Here is a 15,910-nt window from a genome sequence, read left to right as displayed (position 1 = left end):
ATCGGACAAGCTGTCCGGGGAAAAAAAAAAGGGGGGGGTGGAAAAAGGGACAAAAGGTGTGCAACACGAGGACTTCCCAGGGGGTCACCCATCCAAGTACTACTCTCGCCCAAGCACGTTTAACCGCGGAGTTCTGATGGGATCCGGTGCATTAGTGCTGGTATGATCGCACCCGAAGATTAACCGCGACTTTATTGTTTTAAGCAGTACACGGGGAAAAAAATGAAATTGAATGGAACAGGATAATCTGGAAATGGTTTAAAAGGGAGAAATTGTCGAAAATGAGGCGAAGGCGATTGAATGGGCTAAAAATCGGACAGGCTGTCCGGGGAAAAAAAAAAAGGGGGGGTGGGTGGAAAAAGGGACAAAAGGGGTGCAACACGAGGACTTCCCAGGGGGTCACCCATCCTAGTACTACTCTCGCCCAAGCACGCTTCACTGCGGAGTTCTGATGGGATCCGGTGCATTAGTGCTGGTATGATCGCACCCGAAGATTAACCGCGACTTTATTGTTTTAAACAGTACACGGGGAAAAAAATGAAATTGAATGGAACAGGATAATCTGGAAATGGTTTAAAAGGGAGAAATTGTCGAAAAGGAGGCGAAGGCGATTGAATGGGCTAAAAATCGGACAGGCTGTCCGGGAAAAAAAAAAAAGGGGGGGTGGAAAAAGGGACAAAAGGGGTGCAACACGAGGACTTCCCAGGGGGTCACGCATCCAAGTACTACTCTCGCCCAAGCACGCTTAACTGCGGAGTTCTGATGGGATCCGGTGCATTAGTGCTGGTATGATCGCACCCGAAGATTAACCGCGACTTTATTGTTTTAAGCAGTACACTGGGAAAAAAATGAAATTGAATGGAACAGGATAATCTGGAAATGGTTTAAAAGGGAGAAATTGTCGAAAAGGAGGCGAAGGCGATTGAATGGGCTAAAAATCGGACAGGCTGTCCGGGGAAAAAAAAAAGGGGGGGGTGGAAAAAGGGACAAAAGGGGTGCAACACGAGGACTTCCCAGGGGGTCACCCATCCTAGTACTACTCTCGCCCAAGCACGCTTAACTGCGGAGTTCTGATGGGATCCGGTGCATTAGTGCTGGTATGATCGCACCCGAAGATTAACCGCGACTTTATTGTTTTAAGCAGTAGACGGGGAAAAAAATGAAATTGAATGGAACAGGATAATCTGGAAATGGTTTAAAAGGGAGAAATTGTCGAAAAGGAGGCGAAGGCGATTGAATGGGCTAAAAATCGGACAGGCCGTCCGGGGAAAAAAAAAAGGGGGGGAGGTGGAAATTGGGACAAAAGGGGTGCAACACGAGGACTTCCCAGGGGGTTACCCATCCAAGTACTACTCTCGCCCAAGCACGCTTAACTGCGGAGTTCTGATGGGATCCGGTGCATTAGTGCTGGTATGATCGCCCCCGAAGATTAACAGCGACTTTATTGTTTTAAGCAGTAGACCGGGAAAAAAATGAAATTGAATGGAACATGATAATCTGGAAATGGTTTAAAAGGGAGAAATTGTCGAAAAGGAGGCGAAGGCGATTGAATGGGCTAAAAATCGGACAGGCTGTCCGGGGAAAAAAAAAAGGGGGGGGGTGGAAAAAGGGACAAAAGGGGTGCAACACGAGGACTTCTCAGGGGGTCACCCATCCTAGTACTACTCTCGCCCAAGCACGCTTAACTGCGGAGTTCTGATGGGATCCGGTGCATTAGTGCTGGTATGATCGCACCAGAAGATTAACTGCGACTTTATTGTTTTAAGAAGTAGACGGGGAAAAAAATTAAATTGAATGGAACTGGATAATCTGGAAATAGTTTAAAAGAGAGAAATTGTCGAAAAGGAGGCGAAGGCGATTGAATGGGCTAAAAATCGGACAGGCTGTCCGGGGAAAAAACAAAGGGGGGGTGGAAAAAGGGACAAAAGGGGTGCAACACGAGGACTTCCCAGGGGGTCACCCATCCTAGTACTACTCTCGCCCAAGCACGCTTAACTGCGGAGTTCTGATGGGATCCGGTGCATTAGTGCTGGTATGATCGCACCCGAAGATTAACCGCGACTTTATTGTTTTAAGCAGTAGACGGGGAAAAAAATGAAATTGAATGGAACAGGATAATCTGGAAATGGTTTAAAAGGGAGAAATTGTTGAAAAGGAGGCGAAGGCGATTGAATGGGCTAAAAATCGGACAGGCTGTCCGGGGAAAAAAAAAAGGGGGGGGTGGAAAAAGGGACAAAAGGGGTGCAACACGAGGACTTCCCAGGGGGTTACCCATCCTAGTACTACTCTCGCCCAAGCACGCTTAACTGCGGAGTTCTGATGGGATCCGGTGCATTAGTGCTGGTATGATCGCACCCGAAGATTAACCGCGACTTTATTGTTTTAACCAGTACACGGGGAAAAAAATGAAATTGAATGGAACCGGATAATCTGGAAATGGTTTAAAAGGGAGAAATTGTCGAAAAGGAGGCGAAGGCGGTTGAATGGGCTAAAAATCGGACAGGCTGTCCGGGGAAAAAAAAAAGGGGGGGGGGTGGAAAAAGGGACAAAAGGGGTGCAACACGAGGACTTCCCAGGGGGTCACCCATCCTAGTACTACTCTCGCCCAAACACGCTTAACTGCGGAGTTCTGATGGGATCCGGTGCATTAGTGCTGGTATGATCGCACCCGAAGATTAACCGCGACTTTATTGTTTTAAGCAGTACACGGGGAAAAAAATGAAATTGAATGGAACAGGATAATCTGGAAATGGTTTAAAAGGGAGAAATTGTCGAAAAGGAGGCGAAGGCGATTGAATGGGCTAAAAATCGGACAGGCTGTCCAGGGAAAAAAAAAAGGGGGGGGGGTGGAAAAAGGGACAAAAGGGGTGCAACACGAGGACTTCCCAGGGGGTCACCCATCCTAGTACTACTCTCGCCCAAGCACGCTTAACTGCGGAGTTCTGATGGGATCCGGTGCATTAGTGCTGGTATGATCGCACCCGAAGATTAACCGCGACTTTATTGTTTTAAGCAGTACACGGGGAAAAAAATGAAATTGAATGGAACAGGATAATCTGGAAATGGTTTAAAAGGGAGAAATTGTCGAAAAGGAGGCGAAGGCGATTGAATGGGCTAAAAATCGGACAGGCTGTCCGGGGAAAAAAAAAAGGGGGGGGGTGGAAAAAGGGACAAAAGGGTGCAACACGAGGACTTCCCAGGGGGTCACCCATCCTAGTACTACTCTCGCCCAAGCACGCTTAACTGCGGAGTTCTGATGGGATCCGGTGCATTAGTGCTGGTATGTTCGCACCCGAAGATTAACCGCGACTTTATTGTTTTAAGCAGTACACGGGGAAAAAAATGAAATTGAATGGAACAGGATAATCTGGAAATGGTTTAAAAGGGAGAAATTGTCGAAAAGGAGGCGAAGGCGATTGAATGGGTTAAAAATCGGACAGGCTGTCCGGGGAAAAAACAAAGGGGGGGGTGGAAAAAGGGACAAAAGGGGTGCAACACGAGGACTTCCCAGGGGGTCACCCATTCTAGTACTACTCTCGCCCAAGCACGCTTAACTGCGGAGTTCTGATGGGATCCGGTGCATTAGTGCTGGTATGATCGCACCCGAAGATTAACCGCGACTTTATTGTTTTAAGCAGTACACGGGGAAAAAAATGAAATTGAAAGGAACAGGATAATCTGGAAATGGTTTAAAAGGGAGAAATTGTCGAAAAGGAGGCGAAGGCGATTGAATGGGCTAAAAATCGGACAGGCTGTCCGGGGAAAAAAAAAGGGGGGGTGGAAAAAGGGACAAAATGGGTGCAACACGAGGACTTCCCAGGGGGTCACCCATCCTAGTACTACTCTCGCCCAAGCACACTTAACTGCGGAGTTCTGATGGGATCCGGTGCATTAGTGCTGGTATGATTGCACCCGAAGATTAACCGCGACTTTATTGTTTTAAGCAGTAGACGGGGAAAAAAATGAAATTGAATGGAACAGGATAATCTGGAAATGGTTTAAAAGGGAGAAATTGTCGAAAAGGAGGCGAAGGCGATTGAATGGGTAAAAATCGGACAGGCTGTCCGGGGAAAAAAAAAAGGGGGGGGTGGAAAAAGGGACAAAAGGGGTGCAACACGAGGACTTCCCAGGGGGTCACCCATCCTAGTACTACTCTCGCCCAAGCACGCTTAACTGCGGAGTTCTGATGGGATCCGGTGCATTAGTGCTGGTACGATCGCACCCGAAGATTAACTGCGACTTTATTGTTTTAAACAGTACACGGGGAAAAAAATGAAATTGAATGGAACAGGATAATCTGGAAATGGTTTAAAAGGGAGAAATTGTCGAAAAGGAGGCGAAGGCGATTGAATGGGCTAAAAATCGGACAGGCTGTCCGGGGAAAAAAAAAGGGGGGGTGGAAAAAGGGATGCAACACGAGGACTTCCAAGGGGGTCACCCATCCTAGTACTACTCTCGCCCAAGCACGCTTAACTGCGAAGTTCTGATGGGATCCGGTGCATTAGTGCGGGTATGATCGCACCCGAAGATTAACCGCGACTTTATTGTTTTAAGCAGTCCACGGGGAAAAAAATGAAATTGAATGGAACAGGATAATATGGAAATGGTTTAAAAGGGAGAAATTGTCGAAAAGGAGGCGAAGGCGATTGAATGGGCTAAAAATCGGACAGGCTGTCCGGGGAAAAAAAAAAGGGGGGAGGTGGAAAAAGGGACAAAAGGGGTGCAACACGAGGACTTCCCAGGGGGTCACCCATCCTAGTACTACTCTCGCGCAAGCACGCTTAACTGCGGAGTTCTGATGGGATCCGGTGCATTAGTGCTGGTATGATCGCACCCGAAGATTAACCGCGACTTTATTGTTTTAAGCAGTAGACGGGGAAAAAAATGAAATTGAATGGAACAGGATAAACTGGAAATGGTTTAAAAGGGAGAAATTGTCGAAAAGGAGGCGAAGGCGATTGAATGGGCTAAAAATCGGACAGGCTGTCCGGGGAAAAAAAAAGGGGGGGGTGGAAAAAGGGACAAAAGGGGTGCAACACGAGGACTTCCCAGGGGGTCACCCATCCTAGTACTACTCTCGCGCAAGCACGCTTAACTGCGAAGTTCTGATGGGATCCGGTGCATTAGTGCTGGTATGATCGCACCCGAAGATTAACCGCGACTTTATTGTTTTAAGCAGTAGACGGGGAAAAAAATGAAATTGAATGGAACAGGATAAACTGGAAATGGTTTAAAAGGGAGAAATTGTCGAAAAGGAGGCGAAGGCGATTGAATGGGCTAAAAATCGGACAGGCTGTCCGGGGAAAAAAAAAAAAGGGGGGGGGGGGTGGAAAAAGGGACAAAAGGGGTGCAACACGAGGACTTCCCAGGGGGTCACCCATCCTAGTACTACTGTCGCCCAAGCACGCTTAACTGCGGAGTTCTGATGGGATCCGGTGCATTAGTGCTGGTGTGATCGCACCCGAAGATTAACCGCGACTTTATTGTTTTAAGCAGTAGACGGGGAAAAAAATGAAATTGAATGGAACAGGATAATCTGGAAATGGTTTAAAAGGGAGAAATTGTCGAAAAGGAGGCGAAGGCGATTGAATGGGCTAAAAATCGGACAGGCTGTCCGGGGAAAAAAAAAAAGGGGGGGGTGGAAAAAGGGACAAAAGGGGTGCAACACGAGGACTTCCCAGGGGGTCACCCATCCTAGTACTACTCTCGCCCAAGCACGCTTAACGGCGGAGTTCTGATGGGATCCGGTGCATTAGTGCTGGTATGATCGCACCCGAAGATTAACCGCGACTTTATTGTTTTAAGCAGTACACGGGGAAAAAAATGAAATTGAATGGAACAGGATAATCTGGAAATGGTTTAAAAGGGAGAAATTGTCGAAAAGGAGGCGAAGGCGATTGAATGGGCTAAAAATCGGACAGGCTGTCAGGGGAAAAAAAAAGGGGGGGGGGTGGAAAAAGGGACAAAAGGTGTGCAACACGAGGACTTCCCAGGGGGTCACCCATCCAAGTACTACTCTCGCCCAAGCACGTTTAACCGCGGAGTTCTGATGGGATCCGGTGCATTAGTGCTGGTATGATCGCACCCGAAGATTAACCGCGACTTTATTGTTTTAAGCAGTACACGGGGAAAAAAATGAAATTGAATGGAACAGGATAATCTGGAAATGGTTTAAAAGGGAGAAATTGTCGAAAAGGAGGCGAAGGCGATTGAATGGGCTAAAAATCGGACAGGCTGTCCGGGGAAAAAAAAAAGGGGGGGTGGGTGGAAAAAGGGACAAAAGGGGTGCAACACGAGGACTTCCCAGGGGGTCACCCATCCTAGTACTACTCTCGCCCAAGCACGCTTAACTGCGGAGTTCTGATGGGATCCGGTGCATTAGTGCTGGTATGATCGCACCCGAAGATTAACCGCGACTTTATTGTTTTAAGCAGTACACGGGGAAAAAAATGAAATTGAATGGAACAGGATAATCTGGAAATGGTTTAAAAGGGAGAAATTGTCGAAAAGGAGGCGAAGGCGATTCAATGGGCTAAAAATCGGACAGGCTGTCCGGGGAAAAGAAAAAAGGGGGGGTGGAAAAAGGGACAAAAGGGGTGCAACACGAGGACTTCCCAGTGGGTCACCCATCCTAGTACTACTCTCGCCCAAGCACGCTTAACTGCGGAGTTCTGATGGGATCCGGTGCATTAGTGCTGGTATGATCGCACCCGAAGATTAACCGCGACTTTATTGTTTTAAACAGTACACGGGGAAAAAAATGAAATTGAATGGAACAGGATAATCGGGAAATGGTTTAAAAGGGAGAAATTGTCGAAAAGGAGGCGAAGGCGATTGAATGGGCTAAAAATCGGACAGGCTGTCCGGGGAAAAAAAAAAAGGGGGGGTGGAAAAAGGGACAAAAGGGGTGCAACACGAGGACTTCCCAGGGGGTCACGCATCCAAGTACTACTCTCGCCCAAGCACGCTTAACTGCGGAGTTCTGATGGGATCCGGTGCATTAGTGCTGGTATGATCGCACCCGAAGATTAACCGCGACTTTATTGTTTTAAGCAGTACACGGGGAAAAAAATGAAATTGAATGGAACAGGATAATCTGGAAATGGTTCAAAAGGGAGAAATTGTCGATAAGGAGGCGAAGGCGATTGAATGGGCTAAAAATCGGACAGGCCGTCCGGGGAAAAAAAAAAGGGGGGGAGGTGGAAAATGGGACAAAAGGGGTGCAACACGAGGACTTCCCAGGGGGTTACCCATCCAAGTACTACTCTCGCCCAAGCACGCTTAACTGCGGAGTTCTGATGGGATCCGGTGCATTAGTGCTGGTATGATCGCCCCCGAAGATTAACCGCGACTTTATTGTTTTAAGCAGTAGACCAGGAAAAAAATGAAATTGAATGGAACAGGATAATCTGGAAATGGTTTAAAAGGGAGAAATTGTCGAAAAGGAGGCGAAGGCGATTGAATGGGCTAAAAATCGGACAGGCTGTCCGGGGAAAAAAAAAAAGGGGGGGGGTGGAAAAAGGGACAAAAGGGGTGCAACACGAGGACTTCCCAGGGGGTCACCCATCCTAGTACTACTCTCGCCCAAGCACGCTTAACTGCGGAGCTCTGATGGGATCCGGTGCATTAGTGCTGGTATGATCGCACCCGAAGATTAACCGCGACTTTATTGTTTTAAGCAGTAGACGGGGAAAAAAATGAAATTGAATGGAACAGGATAATCTGGAAATGGTTTAAAAGGGAGAAATTGTTGAAAAGGAGGCGAAGGCGATTGAATGGGCTAAAAATCGGACAGGCTGTCCGGGGAAAAAAAAAGGGGGGGGTGGAAAAAGGGACAAAAGGGGAGCAACACGAGGACTTCCCAGGGGGTTACCCATCCTAGTACTACTCTCGCCCAAGCACGCTTAACTGCGGAGTTCTGATGGGATCCGGTGCATTAGTGCTGGTATGATCGCACCCGAAGATTAACCGCGACTTTATTGTTTTAACTAGTACACGGGGAAAAAAATGAAATTGAATGGAACCGGATAATCTGGAAATGGTTTAAAAGGGAGAAATTGTCGAAAAGGAGGCGAAGGCGGTTGAATGGGCTAAAAATCGGACAGGCTGTCCGGGGAAAAAAAAAAGGGGGGGTGGAAAAAGGGACAAAAGGGGTGCAACACGAGGACTTCCCAGGGGGTCACCCATCCTAGTACTACTCTCGCCCAAACACGCTTAACTGCGGAGTTCTGATGGGATCCGGTGCATTAGTGCTGGTATGATCGCACCCGAAGATTAACCGCGACTTTATTGTTTTATGCAGTACACGGGGAAAAAAATGAAATTGAATGGAACAGGATAATCTGGAAATGGTTTAAAAGGGAGAAATTGTCGAAAAGGAGGCGAAGGCGATTGAATGGGCTAAAAATCGGACAGGCTGTCCGGGGAAAAAAAAAAGGGGGGGAGGTGGAAAAAGGGACCAAAGGGGTGCAACACGAGGACTGCCCAGGGCGTCACCCATCCTAGTACTACTCTCGCCCAAGCACGCTTAACTGCGGAGTTCTGATGGCATCCGGTGCATTAGTGCTGGTATGATCGCCCCCGAAGATTAACCGCGACTTTATTGTTTTAAGCAGTAGACCAGGAAAAAAATGAAATTGAATGGAACAGGATAATCTGGAAATGGTTTAAAAGGGAGAAATTGTCGAAAAGGAGGCGAAGGCGATTGAATGGGCTAAAAATCGGACAGGCTGTCCGGCGAAAAAAAAAAAGGGGGGTGGAAAAAGGGACAAAAGGGGTGCAACACGAGGACTTCCCAGGGGGTCACCCATCCTAGTACTACTCTCGCCTAAGCACGCTTAACTGCGGAGTTCTGATGGGATCCGGTGCATTAGTGCTGGTATGATCGCACCCGAAGATTAATCGCGACTTTATTGTTTTAAGCAGTACACGGGGAAAAAAATGAAATTGAATGGAACAGGATAATCTGGAAATGGTTTAAAAGGGAGAAATTGTCGAAAAAGAGGCGAAGGCGATTGAATGGGCTAAAAATCGGACAGGCTGTCCGGGGAAAAAACAAAGGGGGGGTGGAAAAAGGGACAAAAGGGGTGCAACACGAGGACTTCCCAGGGGGTCACCCATTCTAGTACTACTCTCGCCCAAGCACGCTTAACTGTGGAGTTCTGATGGGATCCGGTGCATTAGTGCTGGTATGATCGCACCCGAAGATTAACCGCGACTTTATTGTTTTAAGCAGTACACGGGGAAAAAAATGAAATTGAATGGAACAGGATAATCTGGAAATGGTTTAAAAGGGAGAAATTGTCGAAAAGGAGGCGAAGGCGATTGAATGGGCTAAAAATCGGACAGGCTGTCCGGGGAAAAAAAAAAGGGGGGATGGAAAAAGGGGCAAAATGGGTGCAACACGAGGACTTCCCAGGGGGTCACCCATCCTAGTACTACTCTCTCCCAAGCACACTTAACTGCGGAGTTCTGATGGGATCCGGTGCATTAGTGCTGGTATGATCGCACCCGAAGATTAACCGCGACTTTATTGTTTTAAGCAGTAGACGGGGAAAAAAATGAAATTGAATGGAACAGGATAATCTGGAAATGGTTTAAAAGGGAGAAATTGTCGAAAAGGAGGCGAAGGCGATTGAATGGGCTAAAAATCGGACAGGCTGTTCGGGGAAAAAAAAAAGGGGGGGTGGAAAAAGGGACAAAAGGGGTGCAAGACGAGGACTTCCCAGGGGGTCACACATCCTAGTACTACTCTCGCCCAAGCACGCTTAACTGCGGAGTTCTGATGGGATCCGGTGCATTAGTGCTGGTATGATCGCACCCGAAGATTAACCGCGACTTTATTATTTTAAGCAGTACACGGGGAAAAAAATGAAATTGAATGGAACAGGATAATCTGGAAATGGTTTAAAAGGGAGAAATTGTCGAAAAGGAGGCGAAGGCGATTGAATGGGCTAAAAATCGGACAGGCTGTCCGGGGAAAAAAAAAAAGGGGGGGGTGGAAAAAGGGACAAAAGGGGTGCAACACGAGGACTTCCCAGGGGGTCACCCATCCAAGTACTACTCTCGCCCAAGCACGCTTAACTGCGGAGTTCTGATGGGATCCGGTGCATTAGTGCTGGTATGATCGCACCCGAAGATTAACCGCGACTTTATTGTTTTAAGCAGTAGACGGGGAAAAAAATGAAATTGAATGGAACAGGATAATCTGGAAATGGTTTAAAAGGGAGAAATTGTCGAAAAGGAGGCGAAGGCGATTGAATGGGCTAAAAATCGGACAGGCTGTCCGGGGAAAAAAAAAAGTAGGGGGGGTGGAAAAAGGGACAAAAGGGGTGCAACACGAGGACTTCCCAGGGGGTCACCCATCCTAGTACTACTCTCGCCCAAGCACGCTTAACTGCGGAGTTCTGATGGGATCCGGTGCATTAGTGCTGGTATGATCGCACCCGAAGATTAACTGCGTCTTTATAGTTTTAAGCAGTAGACGGGGAAAAAAATGAAATTGAATGGAACAGGATTATCTGGAAATGGTTTAAAAGGGAGAAATTGTCGAAAAGGAGGCGAAGGCGATTGAATGGGCTAAAAATCGGACAGGCTGTCCGGGGAAAAAAAAAGGGGGGGTGGAAAAAGGGACAAAAGGGGTGCAAGACGAGGAGTTCCCAGGGGGTCACCCATCCTAGTACTACTCTCGCCCAAGCACGCTTAACTGCGGAGTTCTGATGGGATCCGGTGCATTAGTGCTGGTATGATCGCACCCGAAGATTAACCGCGACTTTATTATTTTAAGCAGTACACGGGGAAAAAATGAAATTTAATGGAACAGGATAATCTGGAAATGGTTTAAAAGGGAGAAATTGTCGAAAAGGAGGCGAAGGCGATTGAATGGGCTAAAAATCGGACAGGCTGTCCGGGGAAAAAAAAAAGGGAGGGGGTGGAAAAAGGGACAAAAGGGGTGCAACACGAGGACTTCCCAGGGGGTCACCCATCCAAGTACTACTCTCGCCCAAGCACGCTTAACTGCGGAGTTCTGATGGGATCCGGTGCATTAGTGCTGATATGATCGCACCCGAAGATTAACCGCGACTTTATTGTTTTAAGCAGTAGACGGGGAAAAAAATGAAATTGAATGGAACAGGATAATCTGGAAATGGTTTAAAAGGGAGAAATTGTCGAAAAGGATGCGAAGGCGATTGAATGGGCTAAAAATCGGACAGGCTGTCCGGGGAAAAAAAAAAGTAGGGGGGGGGTGGAAAAAGGGACAAAAGGGGCGCAACACGAGGACTTCCCAGGGGGTCACCCATCCTAGTACTACTCTCGCCCAAGCACGCTTAACTGCGGAGTTCTGATGGGATCCGGTGCATTAGTGCTGGTATGATCGCACCCGAAGATTAACTGCGACTTTATAGTTTTAAGCAGTAGACGGGGAAAAAAATGAAATTGAATGGAACAGGATTATCTGGAAAATGGTTTAAAAGGGAGAAATTGTCGAAAAGGAGGCGAAGGCGATTGAATGGGCTAAAAATCGGACAGGCTGTCCGGGGAAAAAAAAAAGGGGGCGGTGGAAAAAGGGACAAAAGGGGTGCAACACGAGAACTTCCCAGGGGGTCACCCATCCTAGTACTACTCTCGCCCAAGCACGCTTAACTGCGGAGTTCTGATGGGATCCGGTGCATTAGTGCTGGTATGATCGCACCCGAAGATTAACCGCGACTTTATTGTTTTAAGCAGTAGACGGGGAAAAAAATGAAATTGAATGGAACAGGATAATCTGGAAATGGTTTAAAAGGGAGAAATTGTCGAAAAGGAGGCGAAGGCGATTGAAGGGCTAAAAATCGGACAGGCTGTCCGGGGAAAAAAAAAAGGGGGGGGTGGAAAAAGGGACAAAAGGGGTGCAACACGAGGACTTCCCAGGGGGTTACCCATCCTAGTACTACTCTCGCCCAAGCACGCTTAACTGCGGAGTTCTGATGGGATCCGGTGCATTAGTGCTGGTATGATCGCACCCGAAGATTAACCGCGACTTTATTGTTTTACGCAGTACACGGGGAAAAAAATGAAATTGAATGGAACCGGATAATCTGGAAATGGTTTAAAAGGGAGAAATTGTCGAAAAGGAGGCGAAGGCGATTGAATGGGCTAAAAATCGGACAGGCTGTCCGGGGAAAAAAAAAGGGGGGGGTGGAAAAAGGGACAAAAGGGGTGCAACACGAGGACTTCCCAGGGGGTCACCCATCCTAGTACTACTCTCGCCCAAGCACGCTTAACTGCGGAGTTCTGATGGGATCAGGTGCATTAGTGCTGGTATGATCGCACCCGAAGATTAACCGCGACTTTATTCTTTTAAGCAGTAGACGGGGAAAAAAATGAAATTTAATGGAACAGGATAATCTGGAAATGGTTTAAAAGGGAGAAATTGTCGAAAAGGAGGCGAAGGCGATTGAATGGGCTAAAAATCGGACAGGTTGTCCGGGGAAAAAAAAAAGGGGGGGGGGTGGAAAAAGGGACAAAAGGGGTGCAACACGAGGACTTCCCAGGGGGTCACCCATCCAAGTACTACTCTCGCCCAAGCACGCTTAACTGCGGAGTTCTGATGGGATCCGGTGCATTAGTGCTGGTATGATCGCACCCGAAGATTAACCGCGACTTTATTGTTTTAAGCAGTAGACGGGGAAAAAAATGAAATTGAATGGAACAGGATAATCTGGAAATGGTTTAAAAGGGAGAAATTGTCGAAAAGGAGGCGAAGGCGATTGAATGGGCTAAAAATCGGACAGGCTGTCCGGGGAAAAAAAAAAGGGGGGGTGGAAAAAGTGACAAAAGGGGTGCAACACGAGGACTTCCCAGGGGGTCACCCATCCTAGTACTACTCTCGCCCAAGCACGCTTGACTGCGGAGTTCGGATGGGATCCGGTGCATTAGTGCTGGTATGATCGCACCCGAAGATTAACCGCGACTTTATTGTTTTAAGCAGTACACGGGGAAAAAAATGAAATTGAATGGAACAGGATAATCTAGAAATGGTTTAAAAGGGAGAAATTGTCGAAAAGGAGGCGAAGGCGATTGAATGGGCTAAAAATCGGACAGGCTTTCCGGGGAAAAAAAAAAGGGGGAGGGGGTGGAAAAAGGGACAAAAGGGGTGCAACACGAGGACTTCCCAGGGGGTCACCCATTCTAGTACTACTCTCGCCCAAGCACGCTTAACTGCGAAGTTCTGATAGGATCCGGGGCATTAGTGCTGGTATGATCGCACCCGAAGATTAACCGCGACTTTATTGTTTTAAGCAGTAGACGGGGAAAAAAATGAAATTGAATGGAACAGGATAATCTGGAAATGGTTTAAAAGGGAGAAATTGTCGAAAAGGAGGCGAAGGCGATTGAATGGGCTAAAAATCGGACAGGCTTTCCGGGGAAAAAAAAAAGGGGGGGGGGGTGGAAAAAGGGACAAAAGGGGTGCAACACGAGGACTTCCCAGGGGGTCACCCATCCTAGTACTACTCTCGCAAAAGCACGCTTAACTGCGTACTTCGGATGGGATCCGGTGCATTAGTGCTGGTATGATCGCACCCGAAGATTAACCGCGACTTTATTGTTTTAAGCAGTACACGGGGAAAAAAATGAAATTGAATGGAACAGGATAATCTGGAAATGGTTTAAAAGGGAGAAATTGTCGAAAAGGAGGCGAAGGCGATTGAATGGGCTAAAAATCGGACAGGCTGTCCGTGGAAAAAAAAAAGGGGGGTGGAAAAAGGGACAAAAGGGGTGCAACACGAGGACTTCCCAGGGGGTCACCCATCCTAGTACTACTCTCGCCCAAGCACGCTTAACTGCGGAGTTCTGATGGGATCCGGTGCATTAGTGCTGGTATGATCGCACCCGAAGATTAACCGCAACTTTATTGTTTTAAGCAGTACACGGTTAAAAAAATGAAATTTAATGGAACAGGATAATCTGGAAATGGTTTAAAAGGGAGAAATTGTCGAAAAGGAGGCGAAGGCAATTGAATGGGCTAAAAATCGGACAGGCTGTCCGGGAAAAAAAAAAAGGGGGGGGTGGAAAAAGGGACAAAAGGGGTGCAACACGAGGACTTCCCAGGGGGTCACCCATCCAAGTACTACTCTCGCCCAAGCACGCTTAACTGCGGAGTTCTGATGGGATCCGGTGCATTAGTGCTGGTATGATCGCACCCGAAGATTAACCGCGACTTTATTGTTTTAAGCAGTAGACGGGGAAAAAAATGAAATTGAATGGAACAGGATAATCTGGAAATGGTTTAAAAGGGAGAAATTGTCGAAAAGGAGGCGAAGGCGATTGAATGGGCTAAAAATCGGACAGGCTGTCCGGGGAAAAAAAAAAGGGGGGGTGGAAAAAGTGACAAAAGGGGTGCAACACGAGGACTTCCCAGGGGTCACCCATCCTAGTACTACTCTCGCCCAAGCACGCTTGACTGCGGAGTTCGGATGGGATCCGGTGCATTAGTGCTGGTATGATCGCACCCGAAGATTAACCGCGACTTTATTGTTTTAAGCAGTACACGGGGAAAAAAATGAAATTGAATGGAACAGGATAATCTAGAAATGGTTTAAAAGGGAGAAATTGTCGAAAAGGAGGCGAAGGCGATTGAATGGGCTAAAAATCGGACAGGCTTTCCGGGGAAAAAAAAAAGGGGGAGGGGGTGGAAAAAGGGACAAAAGGGGTGCAACACGAGGACTTCCCAGGGGGTCACCCATTCTAGTACTACTCTCGCCCAAGCACGCTTAACTGCGGAGTTCTGATAGGATCCGGGGCATTAGTGCTGGTATGATCGCACCCGAAGATTAACCGCGACTTTATTGTTTTAAGCAGTAGACGGGGAAAAAAATGAAATTGAATGGAACAGGATAATCTGGAAATGGTTTAAAAGGGAGAAATTGTCGAAAAGGAGGCGAAGGCGATTGAATGGGCTAAAAATCGGACAGGCTTTCCGGGGAAAAAAAAAAGGGGGGGGGTGGAAAAAGGGACAAAAGGGGTGCAACACGAGGACTTCCCAGGGGGTCACCCATCCTAGTACTACTCTCGCAAAAGCACGCTTAACTGCGTACTTCGGATGGGATCCGGTGCATTAGTGCTGGTATGATCGCACCCGAAGATTAACCGCGACTTTATTGTTTTAAGCAGTACACGGGGAAAAAAATGAAATTGAATGGAACAGGATAATCTGGAAATGGTTTAAAAGGGAGAAATTGTCGAAAAGGAGGCGAAGGCGATTGAATGGGCTAAAAATCGGACAGGCTGTCCGTGGAAAAAAAAAAGGGGGGGTGGAAAAAGGGACAAAAGGGGTGCAACACGAGGACTTCCCAGGGGGTCACCCATCCTAGTACTACTCTCGCCCAAGCACGCTTAACTGCGGAGTTCTGATGGGATCAGGAGCATTAGTGCTGGTATGATCGCACCCGAAGATTAACCGCGACTTTATTGTTTTAAGCAGTACACGGGGAAAAAAATGAAATTTAATGGAACAGGATAATCTGGAAATGGTTTAAAAGGGAGAAATTGTCGAAAAGGAGGCGAAGGCGATTGAATGGGCTAAAAATCGGACAGGCTGTCCGGGGAAAAAAAAAAAGGGGGGGTGGAAAAAGGGACAAAAGGGGTGCAACACGAGGACTTCCCAGGGGGTCACCCATCCTAGTACTACTCTCGCCCAAGCACGCTTAACTGCGGAGTTCTGATGGGATCAGGTGCATTAGTGCTGGTATGATCGCACCCGAAGATTAACCGCGACTTTATTGTTTTAAGCAGTAGACGGGGAAAAAAATGAAATTTAATGGAACAGGATAATCTGGAAATGGTTTAAAAGGGAGAAATTGTCGAAAAGGAGGCGAAGGCGATTGAATGGGCTAAAAATCGGACAGGCTGTCCGGGGAAAAAAAAAGGG

At 47.5% G+C, this 15,910-nt stretch overlaps 51 non-coding genes across 51 annotated transcripts; all 51 read right to left on the bottom strand.

The window, feature by feature from the left end:
• Window positions 1-55: 55 nt before the first annotated feature.
• LOC145810791 (5S ribosomal RNA) lies at window positions 56-174 on the bottom strand. The gene has a single exon (XR_014354346.1). It is a non-coding gene; the product is annotated as a 5S ribosomal RNA (ribosomal RNA).
• A 196-nt stretch (window positions 175-370) lies between these two features.
• LOC145809253 (5S ribosomal RNA) lies at window positions 371-489 on the bottom strand. The gene has a single exon (XR_014352763.1). It is a non-coding gene; the product is annotated as a 5S ribosomal RNA (ribosomal RNA).
• A 192-nt stretch (window positions 490-681) lies between these two features.
• On the bottom strand, window positions 682-800 carry LOC145810520 (5S ribosomal RNA). Its single transcript, XR_014354084.1, has one exon. It is a non-coding gene; the product is annotated as a 5S ribosomal RNA (ribosomal RNA).
• A 192-nt stretch (window positions 801-992) lies between these two features.
• Window positions 993-1,111, bottom strand: LOC145808384 (5S ribosomal RNA). Its single transcript, XR_014351847.1, has one exon. It is a non-coding gene; the product is annotated as a 5S ribosomal RNA (ribosomal RNA).
• Window positions 1,112-1,305: 194 nt separating this feature from the next.
• Window positions 1,306-1,424, bottom strand: LOC145810216 (5S ribosomal RNA). The gene has a single exon (XR_014353790.1). It is a non-coding gene; the product is annotated as a 5S ribosomal RNA (ribosomal RNA).
• A 193-nt stretch (window positions 1,425-1,617) lies between these two features.
• On the bottom strand, window positions 1,618-1,736 carry LOC145809628 (5S ribosomal RNA). Its single transcript, XR_014353189.1, has one exon. It is a non-coding gene; the product is annotated as a 5S ribosomal RNA (ribosomal RNA).
• A 191-nt stretch (window positions 1,737-1,927) lies between these two features.
• On the bottom strand, window positions 1,928-2,046 carry LOC145808373 (5S ribosomal RNA). The gene has a single exon (XR_014351836.1). It is a non-coding gene; the product is annotated as a 5S ribosomal RNA (ribosomal RNA).
• A 192-nt stretch (window positions 2,047-2,238) lies between these two features.
• LOC145809240 (5S ribosomal RNA) lies at window positions 2,239-2,357 on the bottom strand. Its single transcript, XR_014352749.1, has one exon. It is a non-coding gene; the product is annotated as a 5S ribosomal RNA (ribosomal RNA).
• A 194-nt stretch (window positions 2,358-2,551) lies between these two features.
• On the bottom strand, window positions 2,552-2,670 carry LOC145809406 (5S ribosomal RNA). Its single transcript, XR_014352948.1, has one exon. It is a non-coding gene; the product is annotated as a 5S ribosomal RNA (ribosomal RNA).
• Window positions 2,671-2,864: 194 nt separating this feature from the next.
• Window positions 2,865-2,983, bottom strand: LOC145808362 (5S ribosomal RNA). Its single transcript, XR_014351825.1, has one exon. It is a non-coding gene; the product is annotated as a 5S ribosomal RNA (ribosomal RNA).
• Window positions 2,984-3,175: 192 nt separating this feature from the next.
• Window positions 3,176-3,294, bottom strand: LOC145809781 (5S ribosomal RNA). The gene has a single exon (XR_014353346.1). It is a non-coding gene; the product is annotated as a 5S ribosomal RNA (ribosomal RNA).
• Window positions 3,295-3,486: 192 nt separating this feature from the next.
• LOC145809200 (5S ribosomal RNA) lies at window positions 3,487-3,605 on the bottom strand. The gene has a single exon (XR_014352701.1). It is a non-coding gene; the product is annotated as a 5S ribosomal RNA (ribosomal RNA).
• A 190-nt stretch (window positions 3,606-3,795) lies between these two features.
• LOC145809558 (5S ribosomal RNA) lies at window positions 3,796-3,914 on the bottom strand. The gene has a single exon (XR_014353119.1). It is a non-coding gene; the product is annotated as a 5S ribosomal RNA (ribosomal RNA).
• A 191-nt stretch (window positions 3,915-4,105) lies between these two features.
• LOC145809466 (5S ribosomal RNA) lies at window positions 4,106-4,224 on the bottom strand. Its single transcript, XR_014353020.1, has one exon. It is a non-coding gene; the product is annotated as a 5S ribosomal RNA (ribosomal RNA).
• Window positions 4,225-4,405: 181 nt separating this feature from the next.
• LOC145810955 (5S ribosomal RNA) lies at window positions 4,406-4,524 on the bottom strand. Its single transcript, XR_014354506.1, has one exon. It is a non-coding gene; the product is annotated as a 5S ribosomal RNA (ribosomal RNA).
• A 193-nt stretch (window positions 4,525-4,717) lies between these two features.
• LOC145810325 (5S ribosomal RNA) lies at window positions 4,718-4,836 on the bottom strand. Its single transcript, XR_014353900.1, has one exon. It is a non-coding gene; the product is annotated as a 5S ribosomal RNA (ribosomal RNA).
• Window positions 4,837-5,027: 191 nt separating this feature from the next.
• On the bottom strand, window positions 5,028-5,146 carry LOC145810963 (5S ribosomal RNA). Its single transcript, XR_014354514.1, has one exon. It is a non-coding gene; the product is annotated as a 5S ribosomal RNA (ribosomal RNA).
• Window positions 5,147-5,344: 198 nt separating this feature from the next.
• LOC145810869 (5S ribosomal RNA) lies at window positions 5,345-5,463 on the bottom strand. Its single transcript, XR_014354423.1, has one exon. It is a non-coding gene; the product is annotated as a 5S ribosomal RNA (ribosomal RNA).
• A 193-nt stretch (window positions 5,464-5,656) lies between these two features.
• On the bottom strand, window positions 5,657-5,775 carry LOC145809448 (5S ribosomal RNA). Its single transcript, XR_014352998.1, has one exon. It is a non-coding gene; the product is annotated as a 5S ribosomal RNA (ribosomal RNA).
• Window positions 5,776-5,968: 193 nt separating this feature from the next.
• LOC145810790 (5S ribosomal RNA) lies at window positions 5,969-6,087 on the bottom strand. Its single transcript, XR_014354345.1, has one exon. It is a non-coding gene; the product is annotated as a 5S ribosomal RNA (ribosomal RNA).
• A 195-nt stretch (window positions 6,088-6,282) lies between these two features.
• On the bottom strand, window positions 6,283-6,401 carry LOC145808351 (5S ribosomal RNA). The gene has a single exon (XR_014351814.1). It is a non-coding gene; the product is annotated as a 5S ribosomal RNA (ribosomal RNA).
• A 192-nt stretch (window positions 6,402-6,593) lies between these two features.
• LOC145809309 (5S ribosomal RNA) lies at window positions 6,594-6,712 on the bottom strand. Its single transcript, XR_014352831.1, has one exon. It is a non-coding gene; the product is annotated as a 5S ribosomal RNA (ribosomal RNA).
• Window positions 6,713-6,904: 192 nt separating this feature from the next.
• On the bottom strand, window positions 6,905-7,023 carry LOC145810519 (5S ribosomal RNA). The gene has a single exon (XR_014354083.1). It is a non-coding gene; the product is annotated as a 5S ribosomal RNA (ribosomal RNA).
• A 194-nt stretch (window positions 7,024-7,217) lies between these two features.
• Window positions 7,218-7,336, bottom strand: LOC145810215 (5S ribosomal RNA). Its single transcript, XR_014353789.1, has one exon. It is a non-coding gene; the product is annotated as a 5S ribosomal RNA (ribosomal RNA).
• Window positions 7,337-7,530: 194 nt separating this feature from the next.
• On the bottom strand, window positions 7,531-7,649 carry LOC145809458 (5S ribosomal RNA). The gene has a single exon (XR_014353010.1). It is a non-coding gene; the product is annotated as a 5S ribosomal RNA (ribosomal RNA).
• Window positions 7,650-7,840: 191 nt separating this feature from the next.
• LOC145809995 (5S ribosomal RNA) lies at window positions 7,841-7,959 on the bottom strand. Its single transcript, XR_014353562.1, has one exon. It is a non-coding gene; the product is annotated as a 5S ribosomal RNA (ribosomal RNA).
• A 191-nt stretch (window positions 7,960-8,150) lies between these two features.
• On the bottom strand, window positions 8,151-8,269 carry LOC145809405 (5S ribosomal RNA). Its single transcript, XR_014352947.1, has one exon. It is a non-coding gene; the product is annotated as a 5S ribosomal RNA (ribosomal RNA).
• A 194-nt stretch (window positions 8,270-8,463) lies between these two features.
• Window positions 8,464-8,582, bottom strand: LOC145812116 (5S ribosomal RNA). Its single transcript, XR_014355640.1, has one exon. It is a non-coding gene; the product is annotated as a 5S ribosomal RNA (ribosomal RNA).
• Window positions 8,583-8,773: 191 nt separating this feature from the next.
• LOC145809885 (5S ribosomal RNA) lies at window positions 8,774-8,892 on the bottom strand. Its single transcript, XR_014353453.1, has one exon. It is a non-coding gene; the product is annotated as a 5S ribosomal RNA (ribosomal RNA).
• A 191-nt stretch (window positions 8,893-9,083) lies between these two features.
• Window positions 9,084-9,202, bottom strand: LOC145809960 (5S ribosomal RNA). The gene has a single exon (XR_014353527.1). It is a non-coding gene; the product is annotated as a 5S ribosomal RNA (ribosomal RNA).
• A 191-nt stretch (window positions 9,203-9,393) lies between these two features.
• On the bottom strand, window positions 9,394-9,512 carry LOC145810819 (5S ribosomal RNA). Its single transcript, XR_014354374.1, has one exon. It is a non-coding gene; the product is annotated as a 5S ribosomal RNA (ribosomal RNA).
• A 191-nt stretch (window positions 9,513-9,703) lies between these two features.
• On the bottom strand, window positions 9,704-9,822 carry LOC145810923 (5S ribosomal RNA). The gene has a single exon (XR_014354474.1). It is a non-coding gene; the product is annotated as a 5S ribosomal RNA (ribosomal RNA).
• A 193-nt stretch (window positions 9,823-10,015) lies between these two features.
• On the bottom strand, window positions 10,016-10,134 carry LOC145809019 (5S ribosomal RNA). The gene has a single exon (XR_014352514.1). It is a non-coding gene; the product is annotated as a 5S ribosomal RNA (ribosomal RNA).
• A 194-nt stretch (window positions 10,135-10,328) lies between these two features.
• Window positions 10,329-10,447, bottom strand: LOC145808340 (5S ribosomal RNA). Its single transcript, XR_014351803.1, has one exon. It is a non-coding gene; the product is annotated as a 5S ribosomal RNA (ribosomal RNA).
• Window positions 10,448-10,637: 190 nt separating this feature from the next.
• On the bottom strand, window positions 10,638-10,756 carry LOC145809883 (5S ribosomal RNA). Its single transcript, XR_014353451.1, has one exon. It is a non-coding gene; the product is annotated as a 5S ribosomal RNA (ribosomal RNA).
• A 192-nt stretch (window positions 10,757-10,948) lies between these two features.
• Window positions 10,949-11,067, bottom strand: LOC145809659 (5S ribosomal RNA). The gene has a single exon (XR_014353220.1). It is a non-coding gene; the product is annotated as a 5S ribosomal RNA (ribosomal RNA).
• Window positions 11,068-11,263: 196 nt separating this feature from the next.
• LOC145809232 (5S ribosomal RNA) lies at window positions 11,264-11,382 on the bottom strand. Its single transcript, XR_014352739.1, has one exon. It is a non-coding gene; the product is annotated as a 5S ribosomal RNA (ribosomal RNA).
• A 193-nt stretch (window positions 11,383-11,575) lies between these two features.
• LOC145812339 (5S ribosomal RNA) lies at window positions 11,576-11,694 on the bottom strand. Its single transcript, XR_014355861.1, has one exon. It is a non-coding gene; the product is annotated as a 5S ribosomal RNA (ribosomal RNA).
• Window positions 11,695-11,885: 191 nt separating this feature from the next.
• Window positions 11,886-12,004, bottom strand: LOC145809239 (5S ribosomal RNA). Its single transcript, XR_014352747.1, has one exon. It is a non-coding gene; the product is annotated as a 5S ribosomal RNA (ribosomal RNA).
• Window positions 12,005-12,195: 191 nt separating this feature from the next.
• LOC145809992 (5S ribosomal RNA) lies at window positions 12,196-12,314 on the bottom strand. Its single transcript, XR_014353559.1, has one exon. It is a non-coding gene; the product is annotated as a 5S ribosomal RNA (ribosomal RNA).
• A 194-nt stretch (window positions 12,315-12,508) lies between these two features.
• Window positions 12,509-12,627, bottom strand: LOC145809017 (5S ribosomal RNA). The gene has a single exon (XR_014352512.1). It is a non-coding gene; the product is annotated as a 5S ribosomal RNA (ribosomal RNA).
• A 191-nt stretch (window positions 12,628-12,818) lies between these two features.
• LOC145809229 (5S ribosomal RNA) lies at window positions 12,819-12,937 on the bottom strand. Its single transcript, XR_014352735.1, has one exon. It is a non-coding gene; the product is annotated as a 5S ribosomal RNA (ribosomal RNA).
• A 195-nt stretch (window positions 12,938-13,132) lies between these two features.
• Window positions 13,133-13,251, bottom strand: LOC145811322 (5S ribosomal RNA). The gene has a single exon (XR_014354866.1). It is a non-coding gene; the product is annotated as a 5S ribosomal RNA (ribosomal RNA).
• A 195-nt stretch (window positions 13,252-13,446) lies between these two features.
• On the bottom strand, window positions 13,447-13,565 carry LOC145812176 (5S ribosomal RNA). The gene has a single exon (XR_014355702.1). It is a non-coding gene; the product is annotated as a 5S ribosomal RNA (ribosomal RNA).
• A 190-nt stretch (window positions 13,566-13,755) lies between these two features.
• LOC145808329 (5S ribosomal RNA) lies at window positions 13,756-13,874 on the bottom strand. The gene has a single exon (XR_014351792.1). It is a non-coding gene; the product is annotated as a 5S ribosomal RNA (ribosomal RNA).
• A 192-nt stretch (window positions 13,875-14,066) lies between these two features.
• On the bottom strand, window positions 14,067-14,185 carry LOC145809016 (5S ribosomal RNA). The gene has a single exon (XR_014352511.1). It is a non-coding gene; the product is annotated as a 5S ribosomal RNA (ribosomal RNA).
• A 191-nt stretch (window positions 14,186-14,376) lies between these two features.
• Window positions 14,377-14,494, bottom strand: LOC145810473 (5S ribosomal RNA). Its single transcript, XR_014354040.1, has one exon. It is a non-coding gene; the product is annotated as a 5S ribosomal RNA (ribosomal RNA).
• Window positions 14,495-14,689: 195 nt separating this feature from the next.
• On the bottom strand, window positions 14,690-14,808 carry LOC145810787 (5S ribosomal RNA). Its single transcript, XR_014354343.1, has one exon. It is a non-coding gene; the product is annotated as a 5S ribosomal RNA (ribosomal RNA).
• Window positions 14,809-15,001: 193 nt separating this feature from the next.
• On the bottom strand, window positions 15,002-15,120 carry LOC145812175 (5S ribosomal RNA). Its single transcript, XR_014355701.1, has one exon. It is a non-coding gene; the product is annotated as a 5S ribosomal RNA (ribosomal RNA).
• Window positions 15,121-15,311: 191 nt separating this feature from the next.
• LOC145810445 (5S ribosomal RNA) lies at window positions 15,312-15,430 on the bottom strand. The gene has a single exon (XR_014354013.1). It is a non-coding gene; the product is annotated as a 5S ribosomal RNA (ribosomal RNA).
• A 192-nt stretch (window positions 15,431-15,622) lies between these two features.
• LOC145809991 (5S ribosomal RNA) lies at window positions 15,623-15,741 on the bottom strand. The gene has a single exon (XR_014353558.1). It is a non-coding gene; the product is annotated as a 5S ribosomal RNA (ribosomal RNA).
• Window positions 15,742-15,910: the final 169 nt, after the last annotated feature.

The sequence above is a fragment of the Camellia sinensis genome, chromosome 14 (genome assembly GCF_055761805.1).
Source record: "Camellia sinensis isolate YWXY chromosome 14, ASM5576180v1, whole genome shotgun sequence".
NCBI lineage: Eukaryota > Viridiplantae > Streptophyta > Magnoliopsida > Ericales > Theaceae > Camellia > Camellia sinensis.
The sequence above is the reverse complement of the archived record's forward strand: the minus strand, read 5'-3'. Positions and strand labels throughout refer to the sequence as shown.